The sequence below is a fragment of the Scyliorhinus canicula genome, unplaced genomic scaffold (assembly GCF_902713615.1).
Source record: "Scyliorhinus canicula unplaced genomic scaffold, sScyCan1.1, whole genome shotgun sequence".
NCBI lineage: Eukaryota > Metazoa > Chordata > Chondrichthyes > Carcharhiniformes > Scyliorhinidae > Scyliorhinus > Scyliorhinus canicula.
The window spans coordinates 4816198-4842917 of record NW_024055498.1 but is presented as its reverse complement, the minus strand read 5'-3'; the positions used below and the strand labels follow the sequence as shown (position 1 = coordinate 4842917).

General features: G+C 46.0%; 1 long non-coding RNA gene across 1 annotated transcript; it reads right to left on the bottom strand.

Annotated features, from left to right (window-relative positions):
- Positions 1–4040: 4040 nt before the first annotated feature.
- On the bottom strand, positions 4041–13069 carry LOC119960364. The gene is made up of 3 exons (XR_005459390.1): positions 12886–13069; positions 8412–8527; positions 4041–4091 (listed from the first exon to the last, which is right to left on the bottom strand). It is a non-coding gene; the product is annotated as an uncharacterized LOC119960364 (long non-coding RNA).
- Between the last annotated feature and the right edge of the window lie 13651 nt (positions 13070–26720).

Sequence of the window (26720 nt, the reverse complement as noted above, 5' to 3'; positions counted from 1 at the left end):
GGCAGGTCATTGATGAAGCAGCTGAAGATGGTTGGGCCGAAGACACTACCTTGAGGAATGCCTGCAGTGATGTCTGTGCGGAGTCTGCACGTCCTCCCCGTGTGTGCGTGGGTTTCCTCCGGGTGCTCCGGTTTCCCCCAACAGTCCAAAGATGTGCGGGTTAGGTGGATTGGCCATGCTAAATTGCCCGTAGTGTCCTAAAAAGTAAGGTTAAGGAGGGGGTGGGGTTGTTGGGTTACCGGTATAGGGTGGATAAGGGTTTGAGTAGGGTGATCATTGCTCGGCACAACATCGACGGCCGAAGGGCCTGTTCTGTGCTGTACTGTTCTATGTCCTGGAGCTGAAATGGTTGGCCTCTAATCACCACAACCATCTTTCTTTGTGCCAGGTATGACTCCAACCAGCGGAGAGTTTTCCCCTGATTCCCAGTGAGTCCAGATTAGCTAGGGCTCCTGGATGCCATACTCGGTCAAATGCTGCCTTGATGTCAAGGGCAGACACTCTCACCTCACCCCTGGCATTCAGCGCTTTTGTCCATGTTTGAACCAAGGCTGTAATGACTGCAGGAAGACATCAATAGACTGATCAGCTGGCCAGAAAAGTAGCAAACAGGTCAATCCAGAGAAGCGCGGGATAATAAATACATTTGTGGTGGAAAAACACGGCAAAGGGAAAGAATATGAATGGTATGATAGTGAGGTGAGAGGGACAAAGGGGCATTAGAGTGCATGTCCACAGATCCCTGAAGGTGACAGGAGAGGTAGATACGGTGATTGGAAAGGCAGAGAGGATTCTTTGTTATTCACGGGGACAGAGGACAAGAGCAGGGAATATTCCCGGCAATTTCTATTGGAGGAAAGACCTGAAACCCCTCTCGCCACAGATGCTGCCAGAGCTGCTGAGTACTTCCAGCATTTTCTGTGTTTATAATAAGATCAGGGAGGTTATACTGGAGGTGTCCAAAACACTAGTTAAACCACAGCTGCATTACTGAGTACAGTTCTGGGCACCACATTACAGGAAGGATGTGTTCATCCCAAAGAGAATGCAGAGGAGATTGACCAGGATGTTGACACAAATAGAGAATTTTAACAATGAGGAGAGATTGGAGAGGCCGAGGTGGTTTTCTGCGGAACAGAGAACGCTGAGGAGAGATTAACTGAGGTATTTAACATTCTGAGGGGCCCGGATAGAATGGATAAGAAGGATCTATTTCATTAACAGATCAATAACCAAGGGGTTTAGATTTAAAGTAATTAGCAGAAGATTGCGAGTGGAAGGGGGAAATCATTTCAGTGGTAGGAGTCTAGAATTCACTGTCCGATAGGGTCACAGAGGCAGAAATCCTGATCACTTTCAAATTCTCTTGAAATATCCAATTGAAATATCCTCTTGGATATCCAATTGAAGGACTGGGACATACAGGGCAATCGACTGAGATCTGCAAAATAGGATTAAGCTGAATAGCTCCACTGCAGCCAGCACACACACAATGGGCCAAATGGCCTCTATCTGTACCAGAGCTTTGAGGTTTTTACTCTGATCGTTGGAGTTTGTTTCTGATGAAAATAACCTCGAAGAGACTGGAGTTTAACATCCTGGATATTGGTGAAACAAATCAGCTGTTTTAAACACGTTGTAGATTTTTGTCTTTCCCGCCTGAGTGTTTAGTATCACCTGGCTGGAGCTCAGAAAGGACAATCTCACCTCATAGAATCAGAGAATTTACAGTGCAGGAGGAGGCCATTCAGTCCATTGAGTCTGTACCAGCCCTGGGAAAGAGCAGTCTACTTAAGCCCATGCCTCCACCCTATCCCCACAACCCAGCAACCCCACCTAATCTTTTTGGACACTCAGGGCAATTTAGCACAGTCAAACCACCTAACCTGCACATCTTTGGACTGTGGGAGGAAAGCGGATCACCCGAAAGAAACCCACGCAGACACGGGGAGAACTTGCAGACTCTGCACAGACAATGACCAAGACGGATATCGAACCCGGGTCCCAGGTGCTGTGAATCAACGGTGCTACCCACTGTGCTACCGTGCCGCCCTTGCATCCAACCTCCCGGATTGTCTGTCTTCTCTCCGAGGAACAGTACCTGAAGAGACAGAAATGTTGACAATATCCGTTGTCACAGGGTAGTTGGCTGATCAGTAGCTCAGTGGGAATAGGGTCGATGGGCCAGGAGCTGGGTCTCATGGACAAGATGAGCTCTCAGAGGGCAGGAGAGAAGGTGGGAGAGAAACTAGAGAAAGATGTGGGTTCAGGGCTTGGGAAAGGATGTAATTTAGAGACATTTTGGTCCGGTGGGTTTGTGGAAGGGAGGGAAGCAGCAGAGGCAGCTGATCGGATTTACTCAATCTCAGTCACAAAGAATCTCCACAAGCTCCTCACACTTCTTGTTGGAGGTGAGGATGGAAGAGATGGGGAGAGCGAGAGTACTTCAAAAGAAACTAACTTGTGTCAGAGATATCAAAAAGTTTCAACACACTGCGTATTTAACACAAATCTAATTTATTTGATTTTTAGCCAGAATATTAGCCCCTGTAAATGGGCTGGAGTTTGTTATTAGCAGAAAAGACCCAAATGAATATGGCTCAGTCCTGAATGTGAGTAACAGCAAAATCCAATCACTGTGGTTACTTGTGGCTTCATTGGTGTCTCAGCAGGTTGGATGACTGAGTGAATCCCTTCCCACTCTCTAAGCAGGTGAATGGTCTCTCCCCAGTGTGAATCCGCTGGTGACTCAGCAGGTTGGATGACTGAGTGAATCTCTTCCCACACTCGGAGCAGGTGAATGGTCTCTCCCCAGTGTGAACTCGCTGGTGTCTCAGCAGGTGGGATGAAGTGGCGAAACCCTTCCCACAGTTGGAGCAGGTGAATGGCCTCTCCCCAGTGTGAACTTGCTGGTGACTCAGCAGGTTGGATGAGTGACTGAATCTCTTCCCACACGTGGAGCAGGTGAACGGTCTCTCCCCAGTGTGAACTCGCTGGTGACTCACCAGGTTGAATGACTGAGTGAATCCCTTTCCACACTTGGAGCAGGTGAATGGCCTCTCCCCAGTGTGAATTATCTGGTGACTCAGCAGGTGGGATGACTTAGTGAAACCCTTCCCACACTCTAAGCAGGTGAATGGTCTCTCCCCAGTGTGAACTCGCTGGTGCATCAGCAGGTTGGATGAGTGACTGAATCTCTTCCCACACTTGGGGCAGGTGAATGGTCTCTCCCCAGTGTGAACTCGCTGGTGTTTCCGCAGTGTGGATGACTCAGTGAATCCCTTCCCACACTTGGAGCAGGTGAATGGCCTCTCCCCAGTATGAATTTGCTGATGTACAGCGAGATCAGCTGATCGTCTGAACCCAGTCCCGCAGTCAGAGCACCTAAACGGTTTCTCGTCAGTGTGAACACGTTGATGGCACATTAGTTCCCCAGAACGTTTATAGCACTTCCCGCAATCTGGACATTGAAACGGTCTCTCATCAGTGTGAACTCGCTGGTGACTCAGCAGGGTGGATGACTGAGTGAATCCCTTCCCACACTTGGAGCAGGTGAATGGTCTCTCCCCAGTGTGACTGCGTTGATGAGTTTCCAGCCTGGATGGGTAAGTGAATCCTTTCCCACAGTCCGCACATTTCCACGGTTTCTCCTCTGTGTGACTGAATTTGTGGCTTGTGAGGCCTGATGATTGACTGAATCCTCGTCCACACACACAACACGTGTACGGTTTCTCCCCACTGTGAACGATGCTTTTTCCTTCCATGATCAAAATCCGCTGATATTTAGGATATGATAAATTGAGGGCTCTGTCAGATCCTGATGTGATGCTTGGTTTGAGTTTCTGTACTTTGAAGCCTCTTGTTCTTGAAAATACAGAAAAATGTGTCATTTGAAACATGGAAGTCTGGCAATATCTGGTTTGAGAGGATACAGGGAAAGATCCCACAAAAGTTTCATAGCAGCTTCAAAGAGCAGGGTTGTAAAATGCAGATTCTTGCTCACAAGCAGGCTTATCAAACACACAGGTTTCATGTGGTAAGCTAAAACAATGGCTCACACCTTCATGGAATGTAACTATCTCAGGAAGCATCTGAAAAAGCATGGATGAGAGTTTCAATTGCATTAAGTGACGAATGTTTAAAACAGGCAAGTCTTTCAAGTCATAACCAAGTTAAATTTTAGCATACAGCTAAAAGCAAAGTTTCACACCATAATTGAAATAAACTCTCTTAGTAAACAGCTGGAAAGGATGGAAGATGCTCAGTCGAATTTGGTGTCAATTCTAAAGTGTAAAATTCTATGAACATCAAGTCAATTAAAAGAAAATTGGAGACGACCTGTCTACGAGAAACATCATTTAAGTCAAAATCAAAGGCAAAGTTATGAGCTGGGGACAATTGGAAAATTAAACGATTCGAAATCACAGAAATAAAAGTTAACTATTGAAACCAAAGCATTGTTTAATCAGATCTGAGAGGAGACGATATGCCCAAAATGAATAATTAGTTGTAGTAAAATGTTTACATCAAAGATACTTTTAAACTATCAAAGTGAAACAAGCTCATTCACAATAAAGTCGTTAAAACTTAATAACTCTCAGAAAGAGAATATAAACCCAGGGAGCAGCAGCAACAAGCACAGAGGAAACCAGCAACAGGAGAGAAGGGGAGGAGAACTCAGAGAGAGAGAGAGAGAGAGAGAGCTCGGTCATGGGAAAGACAAGGCAAGCAGCCGAGTTTAAACAGTTATACATCTGAGGAAGACTAGAATTTAAACAGGAGTCAGAGTCAGCTGAGAGATAGCTAGCAGAGCCAGCTCTCACAGCTCGGTGCATGGGAAGGACAGGACACAGCAACCGAGTTCACCAGCGAATACAACTCAAGAAGACCAGATTTTAAGAAGATCGATTGCCAAGGTGGGCCTGAAGGTTTCTACAACCAACCAGCAGCATCCAGAAGCAAGATCTTTGCAGCTTTTAAAAGAAAAAATTATAATAATAAAATAACTTAACTTAACCTGAAAAAGTGGTTATTAGCCGACTTTACTTCCTTAACAACGCAGGACCCAGGACATCGATGCTATTAAGGGGTAAGTAGGTAAAATTCTTCGGTGAAGGTATGGGTTATACCGGGGGATAACTTGAAAAGATAGTTTGACCTGAATAGCACCCACAGAAGCCTGCATCGGAGTCAGGGAGTGAGAATCCCTGTTCACCATTTAGAATATCAACCTTTTTTTGGTATAGGGGGAATTCTAAGAATAGTGGTGAGTTTTAACTTCACTCTCCTTCGAACACCCTGTGAAACTGATTTAAAACAGAAAATAGGGAGTGAGAGAGAACCCAGAAAAACACAAAGGCGGGCAGCACGGTGGCACAGTGTGTTAGCCCTGCTGCCTCACGGCTCCGAGGTCCCAGGTTCGATCCTGGCCCCGGGTCACTGTCCGTGTGGAGTTTGCACATTCTCCCCGTGTTTGCGTCGGTTTCACCCCCACAAACCAAATATGTGCAGGATAGGTGGACTGGCCATGCTAAATTGCCCCTTAATTGGAAAAAATGAATTGGATAATCTAAATTTATTTTAGAAAAACACAAAAGCAGGTTGTGAAATTGAACTGAATGAATCTGGTCATTTGTGGGGCCGGTTCTGGGAAAAAGTGACCATGAAAATGGCAGAATTGTCACAAAAACGCAACTGGCCTCTTTGGGAGGAGAGAGAAAGAGGTGAAGAGGAATTTTGTACATCTACAAGACATATTAAGAGAGTTGATGGCAAAGCAAATTCGATCTTGAGCTTCATAAACAGTAATATTGATACCAAAACTATGCTTCTGGTGGAACGGTAGTTAGCATTGAACCCGGGTTCAATTCTGGTCTGTGTGGAGTTTGCACTTCCTCCCTGTGTCTGTGTGGGTTTCCACCCGGTGCTCAGATTTACTCCAACAGTCCAAAGAAGGGAAAGTTAGGTGGCTTGGCCGTGATAAATTGCCCCTTAGTGTCCAGGGATGTGCAGGTTAGGTGGGGCTATGGGGTTACAGGGACAGGGTAGGGGTGTGGGCCTAGACAGGGTGCCCTTTCAGAGAATCAGTGCAGACTTGATGGGCCGAATGGCCCCCTTTTGCGCTGTAGGAATTCTACAGTTCTAATTCTATTCTATGAATCTTTATAAAGCTCTGGTCACCACTCTTCAGGAAGAATGGGAAGGTTCTTGGAGAAGGTGCAGAGGAGATTTACCAGAATGGTTCCAGCAAAGATGGTTGAGGGGACATTTGATTCAGGGACACAAGATTATGCCAGATTTCCATCGGGTGGACAAAGAAACTCTGTTTCCATTCACTGATCGTACAAGCAGTCGGGACACAGATTTAAAGTTTTGGGTAAAACCTGGATTGAACGATATAAGATCCTGAGGGGTCTTGACAGGGTGGATGTGGAGAGGATGTTTCCTCTTGTGGGAGAATCTGGGACACGGGGGTCACTGTTGCAAAGTGAGTGGTCACCCTTTTCAGATGGGGATAAGGCTTTTTTTTTCTCTTGAGGGTTGCAAGACAGGGGGTGGCATGGTGCTTAGCACTGCTGCCTCACAGCGCCAGGGACCCGGGTTCAATTCTCCCCCTGACTGTGTGGAGTTTGCACTTTCTCCGTGTGTTTGTGTGGGTTTCCTCCGGGTGCTCCGGTTTCCTCCCACAGTTCAAAGATGTGCAGGTTAGGTTGAATTGGTTTGGATTGTATTCGCTGGAGTTCAGAAGAATGAGGGGGATCTCATAGAAACCTATAAAAAGTGGGTGGCACGGTGGCTCAGTGGTTAGCACTGCTGCCTCATGTCGCCGAGGACCCGGGTTCAATCCTGGCCCCGGGTCATGGTCTGTGTGGAGTTTGCACCTTCTCCCTGTGTTTGCGTGGGTCTCACCCCCACAAATCCAAAGATGTGCAAGGTAGGTAGATTGGCCACGTTAAAACTGCCCCTTAATTACAAAAAAATAATTGGTCACTCTAAACTTATGTTAAAAGAAAAACAGGGTGAGACAGAGTAGATTCAGGAAGGATGTCCCCGATAGTGGTGTGTCCAGAAATCGGGGTCACAGTCTGAGGATACGGGGACAGAGATGAGGAGACATTTCTTCACCCAGAGAGTGGTGAGCCTATGGAATCTGTCACCACAGGAACTAATTGAGGCCAAAACATTGCATGTTTTCAAGAAGTAGTTAGATACAGCACTGAGGGCGAAGTGGATCAAAGGATATGGGGGGGGGGGGGGGGGAAGTGGGATTCGGCTATTGAGCCTAATCAGCTCTGATCGTAATGAATGGTGGAGCAGGCTCGAAGGGCCAAATGGTCTCCTCCTGCTCCTATTTTCTACGTTGCTCGATATCTATGCATGCAAATGGTCCAGGAGGTATGAGGAAGAATGTTTTTACACAGCCAGTGGCAATGACGTTAAACTTGCTGCCTGTGACGGAGTTTGGAAATAGACACAATAAATGATTTTATTTTTTTAATTGGATAGAAACCTGAGAGAAATAAACCTGTGAGGATACAGAGACAGAGCAGGAGAATGACTCTGACTGGATTGCTCCAGATAATAATAATCTTTATTACTGTCAAAGTAGGCTTACATTAACACTGCAATGGAGTTACCGTGAAAATCCCCAAGTCGTCACACTCCGGCGCCTGTTGGGTTACACGGAGGGAGAATTCAGAATGTCCAATTCAGCTAACAAGCAAGGCTTTCAGCACTCGTGGGAGGAAACCGCAACACCCGGAGGAAACCCACAACACACACAGGGAGAACGTGCACACACCGCACAGACAGTGACCCAAGCCGGGAATCGAACCCGGGTCCCTGACGCTGTGAAGCAACAGTGCTAACCACCGTGCCAATTATAGAGCTAGCATGGACTCAATGGACCAAATGCCCTTCCCTGCCCATAATGACTCTGACATTTTTTGTTTTTAAAATTAAAAAAAATAAATTATGAGTATTTTTTCCAATTAAGGGGCAATTTAGAGTGGTCAATCCACCTAACCTGCACATCTTTGGGCTGTGGGGGCAAAACCCACGCAAACAATGTGCAAATTCCACACGGACAGTGACCCAGAGTCGGGATCGAACCTGCGACCTCGGCGCTGTGAGGCAGCAGTGCTACTCACTGGGCCACCATGCTACCAGCTGACTCTGACATTTTTGTCTATTCTCGCCTTGTAATTTAACCCCGGGGGTTTCAGATATCACTTAGGTAAATCTGTGCTACACTCCCTCCGAGGCCATTCTATCCTTCCTCAGGTTTGTTGCCCAGAACTGAACACAGTTCTCCAGGTTTGGTCTAACCAGGGTTCGTGAATCTCGGGGCTTTTCCAGTCACACTGAGACCTGAAATCTTCCCTCACAGACAGAACAGACAAACCTTTTACCTTCCACACCCAGATGCTGCTGAAATTCAGGTTCTGATGAATCAAGTGACTCTGTCAGATCGCGATGTGACGTTTGGTTTGAGTTTTCCATCTGTTAAACCTTCACTTCCAGTATCCTGTAAATTTACAGAAACCTCACTGTCAGTTTAGGATAGAAATTCACAACATTTTCTCCTCGCCAACTTTGATTAAATGTATTCCTGGAGGTTTGATCACATGACCTGCCCCCATCCTCCAGCCATTAATTGGTCAACACATCCATCCTTGTGACACACTGCCTTCCTCGGCCAATTGGGAAGCAAAAGGACTCATTGCCTTACAGAACATTGTTTGACTAGGGCAGCACGGTGGCGCAGTGGTCAGCACCGGAGTCTCACGGTGCCGAGGTCGCAGGTTTGATCCTGGCTCTGGGTCTCTGTCTGTGTGGAGTTTGCACATTCTCCCCGTGTTTGTGTGGGTTTCACCCTCACAACCCAAAGATGTGCAGGTTAGGTGCATTGGACATGCTGAATTGTCCCTGAATTGGAAAAAATTATTTGGGCACTCTAAATTTATTTTAAAAAACGACAGTGATTGACTCCTGTCAGTGATTGATAAATCTCCGGGCCCAGATGGGCTACATCCTAGAGTTCTAAAGGAGATAGCTGAAGAAATAGTGGAGGCGTTAGTTATGATCTTTCAAAAGTCACTGGAATCAGGGAAAGTCCCAGAGGATTGGAAAATTGCTGTTGTAACCCCCCTGTTCAAGAAGGGAACAAGAAAAAAGGTGGAAAATTATAGGCCAATTAGCCTAACCTCGGTTGTTGGCAAAATTCTAGAATCCATCGTTAAGGATGAGATTTCTAAATTCTTGGAAGTGCAGGGTCGGATTAGGACAAGTCAGCATGGATTTAGTAAGCGGAGGTCGTGCCTGACAAACCTGTTAGAGTTCTTTGAAGAGATAACAAATAGGTTAGACCAAGGAGAGCCAATGGATGTTATCTATCTTGACTTCCAAAAGGCCTTTGACAAGGTGCCTCACGGGAGACTGCTGAGTAAAATAAGGGCCCATGGTATTCGAGGCAAGGTACTAACATGGATTGACGATTGGCTGTCAGACAGAAGGCAGAGAGTTGGGATAAAAGGTTCTTTTTCGGAATGGCAACCGGTGACAAGTGGTGTCCCGCAGGGTTCAGTGTTGGGGCCACAGCTGTTCTCTTTATATATTAACGATCTAGATGACGGGACTGGGGGCATTCTGGCCAAGTTTGCCGATGATACAAAGATAGGTGGAGGGGCAGGTAGTATTGAGGAGGTGGGGAGGCTGTAGAAAGATTTAGACAGTTTAGGAGAATGGTCCAAGAAGTGGCTGATGAAATTCAACGTGGGCAAGTGCGAGGTCTTGCGCTTTGGAAAAAAGAATAGAGGCATGGACTATTTTCTAAACGGTGACAAAATTCATAATGCTAAAGTGCAAAGGGACTTGGGAGTCCTAGTCCAGGATTCTCTAAAGGTAAACTTGCAGGTTGAGTCCATAATTAAGAAAGCAAATGTAATGTTGTCATTTATCTCAAGAGGCTTGGAATATAAAAGCAGGGATGTACTTCTGAGGCTTTATAAAGCACTAGTTAGGCCCCATTTAGAATACTGTGAGAAATTTTGGGCCCCACACCTCAGGAAGGACATACTGGCACTGGAGCGGGTCCAGCGGAGATTCACACGGATGATCCCAGGAATGGTAGGCCTAACATATGATGAACGTCTGAGGATCGTGGGATTATATGAATGAAAATGAAAATCGCTTATTGTCACGAGTAGGCTTCAATGAAGTTACTGTGAAAAGCCCCTATTCATTGGAGTTTAGGAGGTTGAGGGGAGATCTAATAGAAACTTACAAGATAATGAATGGCTTGGATAGGATGGACGTAGGGAAGTTGTTTCCATTAGCAGGGGAGACTAGGACGCGGGGGCACAGCCTTAGAATAAAAGGGAGTCACTTTAGAACAGAGATGAGGAGAAATTTCTTCAGCCAGAGAGTGGTAGGTCTGTGGAATTCATTGCCACAGAGGGCGGTGGAGGCCGGGACGTTGAGTGTCTTTAAGAGAGAAATTGATAAATTCTTGATTTCTCGAGGAATTAAGGGCTATGGGGAGAGAGCGGGTAAATGGAGTTGAAATCAACCATGATTGAATGGTGGAGTGGACTCGATGGGCCGAATGGCCTTACTTCCGCTCCTATGTCTTATGGTCTTATGGACTGTCAGCCAAACAACCTTCATTCCGTTTTATATCCACTGAAGAGAAATGTTCAAAAATCTTTTTTACTGTCCTCATGATTTTCCAGAGACCCAAAATTAATATTTTTACTGTTCTAATCATGTTCCAGAGTCACAAAAATATTTTTTTCTGTCCCAATGATTTTCCAGACACCCAGACATGAATCTCACCAAGGCAGAAGGTAAAATTTGAATTGATTGAAAGTTTACTGATGATCATGAAACCATTATCAATTGTTGTGAAGACCCACGTGGTTCACTCCTGTCCTTCAGTGAAGGAAATCTTCTATCCTTACCTGGTCTGGCCTACATGTGACTCCAGATCCACAGTCAGCTGGTTGACCCTTAAAATGGATGGATGGATTTGTTTATTGTCACGTGTACTGAGGTACAGTGAAAAGTATTTTTCTGCGAGCAGTTCAACAGATCATTAAGTACATGGGATGAAACGGGAATAAAAGAAAATACATAATAGGCCAACACAAGATATGCAATGTAACTACATAAGCACCAGCATCGGATGAAGCATACAGGTGTAGTGTTAATGAGGTCAGTCCATAAGAGGGTCATTTAGGAGTCCGGTGACAGTGGGGAAGAAGCTGTTTTTTAATCTGTTTGTGCGTGTTCTCAGACTTCTGTATCTCCTGCCCGATGGAAGAAGTTGGAAGTGTGAGTAAGCCAACTGGGAGGGATCTTTGATTATGCTGCCCGCTTTCCCCAGGCAGCGGGAGGTGTGGATAGAGTCAATGGATGGGAGGCAGGTTTGTGTGATAGACTGGGCAGTGTTCACGACTTTCTGAAGTTTCTTGCGGTCCTGGGCCGAGCAGTTGCCATACCAGTCTGTGATGCGGCCAGATAAGATGCTTTCTGTGGTGATAGGATGCTTTCTATGCTCTCTGAGCTGCTCTCAGTTCAAGGGCAATTAGGGCTGGGCAGTGAATGCTGGCCCAGCCAGCGACACCCACATCCCATGAATGAACAGAAAAGTAAATCTGCCATCCTTACCTGGTCTGGCCAACACGGTTCAAACCACAGAAATGTGGTTGATTCTTTAAATGCCCTCCGAGATGGCCAGCCAGCCACTCGGTTTAAAGGAAATTAGGGATGGGCAATAAATGTTGGCCCAGCCAGTGACTGCCACAAATGATTAAAATAAAATCCTGGAGACTCCAGTCAGTCAATCCGGGAGAGTTGGCATCCGGTCAAGACTCGCAGCTCAAAATAATAATAATCGCTTATTGTCACAAGTAGGCTTCAAATAGGTTACTGTGAAAAGCCCACAGTCGCCACCCTCGGGCGCCTGTTCGGGGAGGCTGGAACGGGAATTGAACCCGCGCTGCTGGTCCTGTTCTGCATCACAACCCGGCTGTCTTAGCCCACTGTGCTAAACCAGCCCTTTCCCCGCGGTGCACTGTCCTCTGGAAAGATGGCGGCCGGTAACCCGGGCCTGTCACCGCTCAGCTCTCACTCTATTCAGTGCTATTTAAGATGGGAATGTGGCGACTAGGGGCTTTTCACAGTAACTTCATTTGAAGCCTACTCGTGATAATAAGCGATTTTCTTTCATTTGATGTGAGGATTGGTTGTGAGCTTCTTGTCTGTGAATCCCTTTCTAAGCCCCTGTGAAAGAAGTTTACAAAGGCATCACTGTCAGTCCAGAAATAAAATTCAGGAAAAATAAACATTTCTCCTGGTTTGAATTTGCTGTGTGTAAATCCTCCCCTACTAATCCCCTGCAAAAGGAGTTTCCAAAATTAAACACTGTCAGTCCAGGATAGAAATTCACAACATTCTCCCCTCCTGCTTATGGGTCCAGAATGACCGCTCATGCCCCCCGTTGCACACTGACCCTCGTCATCAGCAGTCCCTCGATTTGAGGGTGACGTCTCCTCAGGGTTGAACAGAGCCGCAGAGCTTTGGACACATGGGACAGAATGTCTGATAAAACAGTGAAATCTGGAGAGAGGGATTGGCTTCCTTTTCTTTCCATCTCTGCCACCGCTTTGCTTCATAAGAAATTGGGAGTCAAAGGCTAATCCAGTTTGATGGACAATTCTGAACAATGGGGAACAAGCCCCTCCCACTCATTGAACAAACGCGCATGCGCCCTGATGCACATCCAATAAAGATGGCGGCCGTTAATCTGAGGCGAATATGAGCTGCAGCTCCGCTCGGTACAAACTGGGTCGCGTAAACTTTTTTCTGAGGATAATGACTCACACAAAGTGCTCAGGGAACGTTTCCGCCCAAACCTGCGATCTTTCGCTCCCTCCATATCGTTAATCGTTTGTTACCAATTTCGGATCTGAAGACAGTCCTTGTCCCTCGCCATTACCCACACTGCGCATGCTTCAATCACAGCGGGCCCCGCCCCTCGTTCACTCCAATTGGTTGGAGGTCCAGCTGCTCCCAGTCGGTCCTCCAGACCGCCCCTCCTCTTCCGATTGGTCTGGAGCTGCCATCAATCACACGGGCATTGTGACGGTGAGAGCGGCCACAGGCTCAGGCTGCCCCAGAGGATAAACAGCAAAGGATTCACTCACTTGGAGAGTAACAAACACAGTGTCTGTTCCAGTAATGAGTCAAGCTGCAGTGGAAGTGAACACATCATTGGATCCAATGTAGAATCATAGATCGGAACACGTTTTGCTTCTCATTGCGACTTGAAAATTCAGTACTTCTGGATTTGTTGAATGAATATTTGAGGTCAAGGGGAAATCAAATATAACAACCGGGTAATGCAGGAGATTCAGGTCAGATTCAATAAAGTCCCCAGAGTCCCTATTGGCCATTGGCTGCTCTCCGTTTTGAAGGGGCGAGCTGCCTGGTGGCGATTTAACCTGAGGATCACCACACCTCAAACGAGGGGTTAAATTGAGAAGTCAGGCCCTTAATGAATAAACTCAGCTGATGCGAGAATTGATCATGCCCTGTTGACCTTGCTCAAGAACCAGCTGTCAAGCCAACTGAGCTAAACCGGATGCCAAAACATTGAACTCAAAGTCAACCATGAGTCAAACCTGGATTCTCCTGATTCATAGTCAGACACATTATCCATTGCGCCACTGGCCCATAGTTGTGCATGGCTTTTGATATTTTTCTTTGATGAAGACCAGTTACGAGATTGAGGTAGTATTCAGCACAGACTAAACCTGAAGCATGTGATGTTTCTGTTTGGTTTCGAACTGGGGACCTTTCGCCTGTGAGGTGAATGTGATACACACTACATTACAGGCACAGCTGGCAATGTGGCAGCCAAAGGACCAGTGACACATTCATCTGAACTGTCTTGTTGCAGCAGGGGCTGATTTAGCATAGTGGGCTAAATAGCTGGCTTGCAATACAGAGCAATGCAGATTCAATTCCCGTACCGGCCTCCCTGAACAGGCGCCGGAATGTGGCGACGAGGGGCTTTTCACGGAAACTTCACTGAAGCCTACTTATGACAATAAGCGATTATTATTCTCATGCTTCGGCTGAGAGGCCGTGTCACTTCTTACAAGAAGACGTCTGTTTCTTTAAAACAAATGTCTCAACTTACCAGACCAGAAGAAATAGAACTTATATTGAACTAAAGCATTTGTTCAGCAAATATCTAACGGAACAATGCTTTCTCTTCAATTATTAATACATCATTCTTGTCGCCCTACAGAAAAAAATCATCCACATTTACTCAATTTTTGTTTCATTATTCAATGCTTAACATCAGTATTTTTATTTATTATATATATCTTCATTCTGAATTGAATAACTCTGAAATAAGAAAGTTGTTAACTGGGTAATACAAATCCCATGATGCTTTGTTCAGTTTGACCACAGTCAGCTTTTAAACGAAGTCAAATATAGTTAAATGGAAGTGAAATGAGAATTATGTGTTGCTTATATTTGACCCCTGTGTTTTGATGTGAAAAATTCTGCAGCCTAAATACCATTCATGTATAAGAAAGGAGGGGTAACAGCAAATTCGTACTGAGCCTGGATGTCCTCATCTCCCTGAGAAGCTTTTCCTGTTTCTCCATCAAGAAGACTTTTTTTCAACAAGTTGGTTCAGTTAATTCTCTAGATTGCCTCTCATTCAGTTATTGATTCGTTTGTGTCTGTCTATATGAGCACTGTTGCGCTAACAATTGCACACAGAAACACGAAACGGTACAAAAGAGGCTTTATTACCTTGAGATGTTATTACCTCAAGTGGAGCTGTAAAATGGCAGCTCAGGAGACCGCACGGATATTTATACTGCTTCTGTGGGCGGAGCTAGCTGGCAGGGGCTTACCGACAAACCTGTAATAGCCGGTACTATTGTACATCCCCTAATAGAGGCACACACATATATATATATATACAGTGGTATTACCACAAGCACACATTACCATTAGATATGTTTGAATGGTGATTAACATGTTAATCTGTGTCTACAAAGCCATTAAATTCTTTAGTGAACTGAGCAAACTGCCAAGATCCGCACTTTGTTTTTTCATGTATGAAACGATCTATCTGGACTGTACGCAGAACAATTTTTTTCATTGTACCTCGGTACACGTGATAATTAATCAAATCCAATCAAAGAGACAGTCTTCAGATTGAACAATGGGCCTTGTTAAAATTTATTCATTCATGGGAGGTGGGCGTCACTGGCTGGATCAGCATTTACTGCTCAATCCAATTGCCCTTGAACTGAGTGTCTTGCGAGGCTATTTCATAGGGCACGTTGAAGTCAATCCCAACATTGCTGTCACTCTGGAGACACGTGTCGGCCAGGCCACGTGAGGAGAGCAGGTTTCCTGAAGGATATTAGTGAACCAGATGGGTTTTTACAACATCAACAATGTCATCATTAGACTTTTAATTTGAGACTTTAATTCAATTTCAATATCTGTCATAGCCAGATTCGATCCCCAGAGCATTGAAATGAAATGAAATGAAAATCGCTTAGTGTCATGAGTAGGCTTCAATGAAGTTACTGTGAAAAGCCCCTAGTCGCCACATTCCGGCGCCTGTCCGGGGAGGCTGGTATGGGCATTAACCGGGGTCTCTGGATTACTAGCCCAGTAACAATACCATTACTCCACTACCTAGCCACATAGGCTTGGCAGAATATGATGTCTTGTAACTTCTCAAAATTATAAAGTAATTTAGTTTTTCAAACAAGTTCTGACAGCTCTGCAGTTTCTGAGAACATTTTGGTTGATAGTGTAATTTTCTACAATAAAGATCTAATCTTTGCAATATAATTACCCAATACACCAATTCACTAATGATAATCAATGTTCACTACTGAATAATCATTAATATAATTATTGTTTTTTTGCTATTAAATCAATACATACTTAATATAGAAAAGGTACAGGTACAGACGGTGAAATGGCTGCAGGAAGCCACATGTTCGAGGTATAAAAGGGCTTCCTTGACCTTGTTACTAATGACAGTGAATACACTATGAAAATAACAATTTAAAAACTAAATGTGATCACACACGAGTACTTCCAGCTTCCTGCATTACAACAGTGAATATGGTTCAAAAGTACTCCATTGGCTTTAAAACACTTTAGGAGGTCCAGTGGTAGTGAGAGGTTTTATAGAAATGTACATTTGTTCTAATTGTCCGCAAACTAAGATATATTACACTCTGTGTCCTCACCAGAATCATTGATAAAGATTGAGCCTTAATTTTGTGTAATAACCAAGGTGTTGACACCATTTTGAATACTCTGTGAAACACCAGACACACCATGTGCAATTATTTGTTGTAAAACACAGCGAGTTGTTGAGATTTGGAATGCACTGTCCATAAATGGTGCTGGAATCTCATTGGACTGTAACTTCCAAAAGGGAATTTGGTACATTCTGAAAAAGAAAACAAAATAGTCGAACTATGGAATTAAATGGGTCGCTGTCCAAAGAGCTGGCATGGGAAAATGGGCCAAATGGACTCCTCTGTGTTCAAACAGCCTTGTGTACATATAAAGTGAGTGATAATGACCTGGAACCTACTGCCTATGAGGGTAGGAGATGCAGAGATGATGGAAGGATTTCAATACAAAATTGGACGGGCACGGAGAGAAATAAACCTACGGGGATTTAGAAATAGAACGGGGTAATGGACAGACTGGCTTGTTCCACAGGGAGCCGACATGGTCTCAAAGGGTGAAATGACCCCATTCCCCACCCTCCAGATGCTGTGATCTCAGGACAGAAATGTAACTGTTCCAGTCACTCCTACTAACTGGAATCCCTCATCCCTGGTGCCATTCTCGTAGAACTTCAGATTTTCCGAAAGTGTGGGACTCATATATAGGGTTCCATTCTGAAGGGATAGAATTGAAAAGCACGGAGGAAATGTTCAACTCGATTACCAGGTTTAGACTACACTCGGAGCACTGTCAACATTGGTCATCTCCACTTAGAAAAAGGAAATAGAGGCATTGGATATGGTGTAGCAAAGATTCATAAAATTTTGTGAAGGGGTTTCGAAGAGGTCACAAAGATGATTGATGCAGGTAGGGCAGTGGATATTGTCTATATGGACTTCAGTAAGGCATTTGACAAGGTCCCTCATTGTAGACTGGTACAAAAGGTGAAGTCACACGGGATCAGGGGTGAGCTGGCAAGGTGGATACAGAACTGGCTAGGTCAAAGAAGGCAGAGAGTAGCAATGGAAGGGTGCTTTTCTAATTAGAGGGCTGTGACTAGTGGTGTTCTGCAGGGATGAGTGCTGGGACCGTTGCTGTTCATAGTATATATAAATGATTTGGAGGAAAATGTAACTGGTCTGATTAGTAAGTTTGCAGACGACACAAAAGTCGGTGGAATTGCGGATAGCGATGAGGACTGTCAGAGGATAAAGCAGGATTTAGATCGTTTGGAGACTTGGGTGGAGAGATGGCAGATGGAGTTTAATCCGGTCAAATGTGAGGTAATGCATTTTTGAAGGTCTAATGCAGGTAGGGAATATACAGTGAATGGTAGAACCCTCAAGAGTATTGAAAGTCCGAGAGATCTAGGTGTACAGGTCCACAGGTTACTGAAAGGGGCAACACAGGTGGAGAAGGTAGTCAAGAAGGCATACGGCATGCTTGCCTTCATTGGCTGGGGTATTGAGTATAAGAATTGACAAGTCATGTTGCAGCTGTATAGAACCTTAGTTGGGCCACACTTGGAGTATAGTATTCAATTCTGGTCGCCACACTACCAGAAGGATGTGGAGGCTTTAGAGAGGGTGCAGAAGACATTTACCAGGATGCTACTTGGTTTGGAGGGCATTAGCTATGAGTAGTGGTTGAATAAACTTGGTTTGTTCTCACTGGAATGACGGAGATTGAGGGGCAACCTGATCGAGGTCTACAAAATTAAGAGGGGCATAAACACAGTGGATAGTCAGAGGCTTTTCCCCAGGGTAGAGGGGTCAATTACTAGGAGGCATAGGTTTATGGTGCGAGGGGCAAGGTTTAGAGGCGATGTACGAGGCAAGTTTTTTTTTTTTTACACAGGGGGTAGTGGGTGCCTGGAACCCGCTGCCGGAGGAGGTGGTGGAAACAGGGACAATAGTGACATTTAAGGGGCAACTTGACAAAAACACGAATAGGATGGGAATAGAGGGATACGAACCCAGGAAGTGTAGAAGGTTTTATTTTGATCAGGCAGCATGGTCGGCACGGGCTTGGAGGGCCGAAGGGCCTGTTCCTGTGCTGTACTTTTCTTTGTTCTTTGTTCTAATATATAAAACTGAGAGCATTTAACACTCAGGAAAGGCTGGGGCTGCTTTTTTTCTGGAAAAGAGAAGACTTATGGATTACCTGATGGAAATCTTTAAAATGATAAAGGGATTCAATAATCCAATAGGAATTTCAGTAGAAACCTCTTTACCCAGCGAGTGGTGAGAATGTGGAACTCACTACCACACCGAGTGGTTGAGGTGAACAGCATGAATCCAATGAATGTAAAGCCAGATACATACATGAGCGAGAAAGGAATAGAGGGAGATGCTGATGAAGTGAGATATAGAGGAGTGGGTGGAGGATCATGTGGAGCATAAATACTGACACAGACCATGGCTAACCTCAGCCATTATGGGAATTTAACCTGTGCTGTTGGTGTCACTCAGCACAAACCAGCCATCCAGCCAACTGAGCTAACCGATCCCGGTGTAAATCTGTAATAATTCCTTAAATATTAGTGACTGCCTGTCTCCCACCATACTATTTAATGTCGTTTTCCAGTGCACCTGAGACAACTTGCCCCTCATACCCTAATAATTTTCTTCTGTGAGAAGCACCAAGATAAATTAAACACCATGTAACCACCACCGCCCCATCTTCATGGCAATGTGGCATGATTTTGGCGGTTTCCAAACAGAAATGGTCATCAAACATAATAAATACAGCACAGACAACCCCCTCCTATATCTTCCACCATTCACCTTAAATTTATGTCCCCGTGTAACGGTTTGTTCTACCCGGGGGAAATAATCTCTGACTGTCTACTCCATCTATTCCCCTGATCATGAAATATCTTCTAACCTCCAAACCCCCTTTCACTCTGATCCCTGTGAAATGTGAAACCAGATGTTCGCAAGAAGGCTCAGAGAGAATCAGCCCACTGGAGACGAAGCCGTGAGACCGGCCAGTCCAGCAGAAAGAAACCCTCTGACCATCCCCATTGACCAACAGAATGAACAAAATGTAGTCCTGGATGTAATTGAGAACAGAAATAATAACAGCAGAATCCAATCCCTGTAATCAGTTGTGAACTTGTTGGTGTCTCAGGAAGTGCGATGAATTACAAAACCCCTTCGCACATTGAGGGCTGGTGAACAGCCTCTCCCCAGTGTGAACTCCCTGGTGTGACTGCAGACGGCATAACCGAGTGAATCGCGTGAGATAATCGGGATTATGGAGACATGGCTGCAGGATAATCAGGGATGGGAACTGAATATATTCAGTATTTTGGAAGGACAGACAAAAAGGAAAAGGCTGTGCAATAGCAGTGTTGGTTAATAATAAAAATCTTTACTCTTGTCAGAAGCAGGCTTACATTAACGCTGCAATGAAGTTGCTGTGAAAATCCCCCAGTCGACACATTCCGGCACCTGTTTGGGTACAGAGGGAGAATTCGGAATGTCCAATTCACCTCACAGCACGTCTTTCAGGACTTGTGGGAGGAAACGGGAGCAACCGCAGGAATCCCACACAGACACAGACTCTGCACAGACAATGACCCAGTGTGCTGCCGTGCTACCCATGGTTAAAGAGGAAATTAGGGGCAGCACGGTGGCCTAGTGGTTAGCACAACCGCCTCACGGCGCTGAGGTCCCAGGTTCGATCCCGGCTCTGGGTCACTGTCCGTGTGGAGTTTGCACATTCTCCCCGTGTCTGCGTGGGTTTCGCCCCCACAACCCAAAAAATGTGCAGAGTAGGTGTATTGGCCACGCTAAATTGCCCCTTAATTGGAAAAAATAATTGGGTAATCTAAATTTATTTAAAAAAAGAGGAAATTAGTACAATAGTGAGGAAGGACATTAGCTCCGACAATGTGGAATCTCTATGGGTAGAACTGAGAAACACCAAGGGGCAAAAAAAAAATAGGCATCGTATACAGACGCCCAAACTGCAGTGGTGATGTTGGGAATGGAATAAAACAGGAAATTATTCTGATTGTAAAAGTTACTATAGGTAAGTGAAGAGAAAAAGATTGGTGAAGACAAATGTAGGTTCCTTCCAGCCAGAAACAGGGGAATGTATAATAGGGAACAAAGAAATGGCTGAGCAAATAAATATATACTTTGGTTCTGTCTTCACAAATGAGAGCACAAATCAGATACCGGGGCGGGATAGTGCGGAAATTGGTGGGCCGGGCAAGTCCGGCGGGAAGGAGTGGCGTGAACGACTCCAGCGTCGGGCCACCCCAAAGGTGCAGAATCCTCAGCACAGTCAGAGACTATGCCAGCGCCAGAGTGGTTTGCGCCTTGCTGGCTGGCAAGGGGCTTGGCACCATGACAACTGGAGGCGAAGGGCCTCCACCAGCTGGCACGAGTTGGCGCATGCGGCAAGTGCTAGCGTGTGCTGGCATCATTCCAGCGCATGCGCAGGGAGTATCTTCTCCGCGTTGGCCATGGTGGAGGATCACAGCAGCCGACGCGGAGGATGAGAGTGCCCCCGTGGCACAGCCCTGCCCGCAGATCGGTGGGCCCCGATCGCAGGCCAGGCTACCGTGTGGGCACCTCCTGGGGCCAGATCCCCCTGTGCCCTCTCGAGGACTCCGGAGGCCGCCTATGCCACCAGGTCCCACCAGTAAGTACCTACTCCAATTTACACCGGAAGGACAGGCAAAAAAACAGGTGGCCACTTGGCCCAGAGAATCACCGGGGGGGGGCGCGGCAGTGGCCGCATACTGGTGCGTCGCGATTCCCCCCACGCCCCCCCGGCAAATCATCGGAGTCAGAGAATTTGACAGCCGGCAGAGGTGCCGCCGCCCCACTGCGATTCTCCAACCTGGCGGGCGGTCAGAGAATCCTGCCCCAGAAATGTTGGGGAAGGCAGGATTTAGTGAGAGGGAGGAACTGAAGGAGATTAATATTAGTAGAGAAATGGTGTTGGGGAAATTGATGGGATGGAAGGCTGATAAATCCCCTGGGCCTGATAATCTGCAACCCAACGGTCTTAAAGAAGTGGGTCTAGAAATAGTGGATACATTGGTGGTCATCTTCCAGGATTCTACAGACTCTGGAACAGTTCCTGCAGATTGGAGGGTGGTTTATGTAACTCCACTATTTAAAAAGGGAGATAGAGAGGAAACAGGGAATTGTAGACCAGTAAGCGTGACGTCAGTAGTGGGGAAAATACTAGCATCAATTATCAAAGGTTTTATAGCAAAGTACTGAGAAACCAGTGGCAGGATCGGACAGAGTCAGCATGGATTGATGAAGGGGAAATCATGCTTGACAAATCTACTGGAATGCTTCCAGGGTGTAACTGGTAGAGTTGATGAGGGAGAGCCAGTGGATGTGGTATAGGGGCTGGTTTGGCACACTGGGCTAAATAGCTGGCTGGTAATGCAGAACAAGGCAGCAGCGCAAGTTCAATTCCTGTACCAGCCTCCCCGAACAGGCGGCAGATTGTGGCGACTGGGGGCTTTCTGCAGAAGCTTCATTGAAGCCTACTTGTGACAATAAGTGATTATTATTATTATATTTGGACTTTCAGATGGCTTTTGACAAAGTCCTGTATAAGAAATTAGTGTGTAAAATAAAAGCACATGGGAGTGAATAGAAAACTGGTTGGCAGACAGGGAACAAAGAGTAGGTATTAATGGGTCTTTTTCAAATTGGCAGGCAGTGACTAGTGGGGTACCGCAGGGATCGGTGCTCGGATGCAAGATATTCATATTAATGATTTTGTTTTTTAAATTAAAGTACCCTAATTATTTTTTTCCAATTAAGGGGCAATTTAGTGTGACCAACTCACCTACCCTGCACATCTTTGGGTTTATGGGGGTGAGACCCATGCAGACACGGGGAGAACCTGTCTCCACATGGACAGTGACCCAAGGCCGGGAGTGAATCCTGATCCTCAGTTCCATGAGGCAGCTGTGCTAACCACTGCACCATCCTATATATTAATGATTTCAATGATCATATCCAAATTTGCAGATGACACATGTTGCGTGGGAGGGTGAGCTGTGAGGAGGATGCAGAGATCCTTCAGTGTGATTGGGACAAGTTGAGTGAGGGGCAAATGAATGGCAGATACAGTATAATTTGGAGAAATGCGTTAAAGGAGGCAAATGATATGCTGGTCTTCATTGTGAGCGGATTCCAGTACAGGAGCAGGAATATCTTGCTGCAATTATACAGGACAGGGCGAGGCCATACCTGGAATATTGTGTATAGTATTGGTCTCCTTATCCGAGGAAGGATGTTCTTGCTCGAGAAAGAGTGCAGCGAAGGTTTACCAGACTCATTCCTGGGATGGTAGGACTGACGTATGAGAGATGGAATCAGTTAGGATTGTACCCGCTGGAGTTCAGAAGAATGAGGGCGGGTGGGGATCTCATAGAGACCTATAATATTTTAACAGGACTTGACAGGTTTGATGGTGGGAGTGTACAGTACCAGACTTCACAGTCTGAGGATACGGGGTAGACCATTTAGGACAGAGATGAGGAGAAATTTCACCAGAGTGGTGAGCATGTGGAATATTACTTGATGCAATATGCAGATAGTTCAACATAGCAAAGGGGCAGTACTACATCTGGTATTGGGGAGAGCCTGGACAGGTGGTTGAGGTTTCAGTAGGGGAACATTTTGGGAGTAGTGACCACAATTTTGTATGCTTTAGGGTACTTTTGGACATGGATAACCCTCACGTTAAGGAGCTAAACTGGGGAAAGACAAATTACGATAACATTAGACAGGAATCGAAGAATTTGGATTGGGTGCGACTGTTGGATAGTTAATCAACATCGGACATGTGGGAGTCTTTCAAGCGCCAGTTGATTAGGATTTAGGAAAGTCACATTCCTGAAAGAACAAAGGGTAAGTATGGAAAGTTTAGGGAGTCTTGGAAGACAAGGGATAACGTGAACTTCGTCAAAAATAAAAAGGAGACTTTTGTATGGCCGAGAAGGATGGGGACAGTCAAAACCCTCGAGTAGTATAAAGAAAGTAGGAATGTACTGAAGCGGGAAATTAGGAGGACTGGAAGAGGTCATGAAAAGTCCATGGCAAGTAGGATCAAGGTGAATCCCAAAGCTTTTTATTCATGTGTAAAAAGCAAGAGGGTGGCCAGGGAAAGGATTGGACCACTTAAGGAAAGTGGGGGGAATCTATGTGTTGAGCCAGAGGAAATGAATACTTTGCATCAGTGTTCACTAAAGAGGGACTTTGTGGAAGGTCATTCTTGGGTAGGTGTGTGGACAGTATGGGTCACGTTAACATCGAAAAGGAGGAGGTATTGGGTTTTTAAAAATATATTAAAGGTAGATACGTCTCCTAGGCCAGATGGGATTTATCCCAGAATACTGAGGGAAGCAAGGGAGGAAATTGCTGGGGCCTTGACTGACATCTTTGTATCCTCATTGGCTACAGGTGAGATCCCAGAGGATTGGAGAATAGCTAATGTGCTACCGCTGTTTAAGAAAGGTTGCAAGGATAATCCCGGAAACTATAGACAAGGAGCCTCACCTCGGTTGTAGGTAAATTACTGGAGAGAATTATCGAGGACAGGATTTATACCCATTTGGAAACAAATGGACTCATATGCGATAGACAACATGGTTTTATGAAGGGGAGGTCATGCCTCACTAACTTGATTGAGTTTTTTGAAGAGGTAACAAAGATGATTGATGAGGGGAGGGCAGTGGATGTTGTTTACATGGAATTCAGTGAAGCCTTTGACAAGGCGCCTCATGGCAGACTGGTACAAAAGGTGAAGTCACGTGGGATCAGAGGTGAGGTGGTAAGAATGGTACAGAACTGGCTTGCTCACAGAAGGCAAAGGGTAGCAGTAGAAGGATGTTTTTCCTGAATGGAAGGTTGTGACTAGTGGTGTTCCACAGGGATCTGTGCCTTGGCCTCTGTTGTTTGCAGGGTACATAAACCATTTGGAGGAAAATGTAGCCGGTCTGATTAGTCAGTTTGTGAATGACACCAAGGTTGGTGGAGTGATAGATAGTGGGGAGAATTGTCGGAAAATGTAGCGGGACATAGATAGGGTGGAGACTTGGCAGAGAAATGGCAAATGGAGTTTGATCTGGACCAATGAGAGGGAATGCATTTTGGTAGGTCTAACAGAAGGAAAATATTCCATAAATGGTAAAAGTCTTCGGAATATAGAAAGTCAGAGAGATCTGGGTGTGCAGGTCCACAGATCTTTGTAGGTGGCAACTCAATTGGACAAGGTAGTCAAGAAAGAATACAGAACGCTTGCCTTCATTGAGAATGAAAACTGGCAAGTCATGCTGCAGCTGTATAGAACCTTAGTGAGGCTGCACTTGGAATATTGCGCACAATTGTGGTCGTCACACTACCGGAAGGATGTGGAGAGGGTGCAGAGGCGGTTGACCAGGATTGTGCCTGGTCTGGAGGGTGTTAGCTATGTGGAGAGGCTGAATCGACTCGGATTGTTTTCATTAGAAAGACGGAGGTTCAGGGATGACCTGATAGAGGTCGACAAGATTACGAGGGGCATGGATAGAGTGGAGGGGCAGGCACTCTTTCCCAGGGTGGAGGGGTCAGTCACCAGGGGGCATTAGGTTAAACGTCCTTAGGGCAAAGTTTAGAGGAGATGTGCGAGGCAGGTTTTTAAAAAAAAACAGAGGGTGGTGAGTGCCTGGAACGCGTTGCCTGGGGAGGTTGTGGAAGCAGATACATTAACGGCGTTCAAAAGGCACCTTGACAAACACATGGATAGGATGGGTATAGAGGGATACGGCACAAGGAAGTGCTGAGGGTTTTGGCAAAGGTTGCCATCATGACGGTACGGACTTGGAGGGCCAAAGGGCCTGTTCCTGTGCTGTATTGTTCTTCTTTGTTGTTTGAAGTAGTTGAGGCCATTACATTGCATGTTTTCAAGAATAATAATAATCTTTATTGTCACAAGTAGGCTTACATTGCATTGAAGTTACTGTGAAAAGCTCCTTGCCGCCACATTCCTGCGCCTGTTCAGGTACACCGAGGGAGAATTCAAGATATCCAAATTACCCAACAGCACAACGTTCGGGACGAGTGGGAGGAAACCGGAGCATCTGGAGGAAACCCACGCAGACATGGGGAGAACATGCAGACTCCGCACAGACAGCGACTCAAGCCAGGAGTCGAACCTGGGACACTGGCACTGTGAAGCCACAGTGCTAACCACTGTGCTGCCCACACAGCAGAAGCAGTTAGATATGGCACTTAGGGTGAAAGAGATCAAAGGCTATGGAGGGGAAATCAGGATTAAGCTATTGAGTTGGAGACAAGCCACGATCACGATGAATGGTGGAGCAGGCTCGTCGGGCCAAATGGCCTCTTCCTGCTCCTATATTCTATGTTTCTATGTAATCCCTTCTGCAGACTGGATAACTGTGTGAATCCATTCCCACATAGGGAGCAGATGAATGACTTCTCCCCGTGTGAATCCGCTGATGTTTCCACAGGGTGGATGAAGCAATAAATCCCTTCCCTCACTGAGAGCTGGTGACTGGCCTCTCCTCAGTGTGAACTCGCTGGTGTCTCTCCAGGATGGAAAAATCACTGAATCCCTTCCCACACTGAGAGCAGATGAATGACGTCTCCCCAGTGTGAACTCGCTGGTGTCTTCGCAGGCTGGATAACTGAGCGAATCCCTTCCCACATTGAGAGCAGGTGAATGGCTTCTCCCCAGTATGAGTTCGCTGATGTCTTCGCAGGGAGAATGCAGCACGGAATCTCTTCCCACACTGAGAGCAGGTGAATGGCTTCTCCCGAGTGTGAATTCGTTTGTGTGCCTGCAGGCTGGATAACTGCGTGAAGCCCTTCCCACACTGAGAGCAGGTGAATGGCCTCACCCCAGTGTGAACTCGCTGATGTCTCTGCAGGGTGGATAAATCAATTAATCCCTTCCCACACTGAGAGCAGGTGAATGGCCTCTCCCCAGTGTGAATTCGCTGATGTGTTTGCAAGGTGGATGAATGGCTGAATCCCTTCCCACACTGAGAGCAGGTGAATGGCCTCTCCCCATTGTGGACTCGCTGATGTGTCTGCAGGTGGGATAACCGAGTGAATCCCTTCCCACACTGAGAGCAGGTGAATGGCCTCTCCCCAGTGTGACTGCGCCGGTGAACCTCCAGCTCAGAGTCCCCACATTTCCACGGTTTCTCCATGTTTTGGGTCTCCTCGTGTCTCTCCAGATTGGACAATCAGTGGAAGCCTTGTCTATACACGGAACATGTGCACTGTCTCTCCTCACTGTGAATGGTGTGATGTTTTTTCAGGCTGTGTAACTGGTTAAAGATCTTTCCATAGTCAGTTCACTGGAACACTCACTCGGGTGTGTGTTGTGTGGGTCTCGGTACGTTTCCAGTCACACTCACGTTTAAA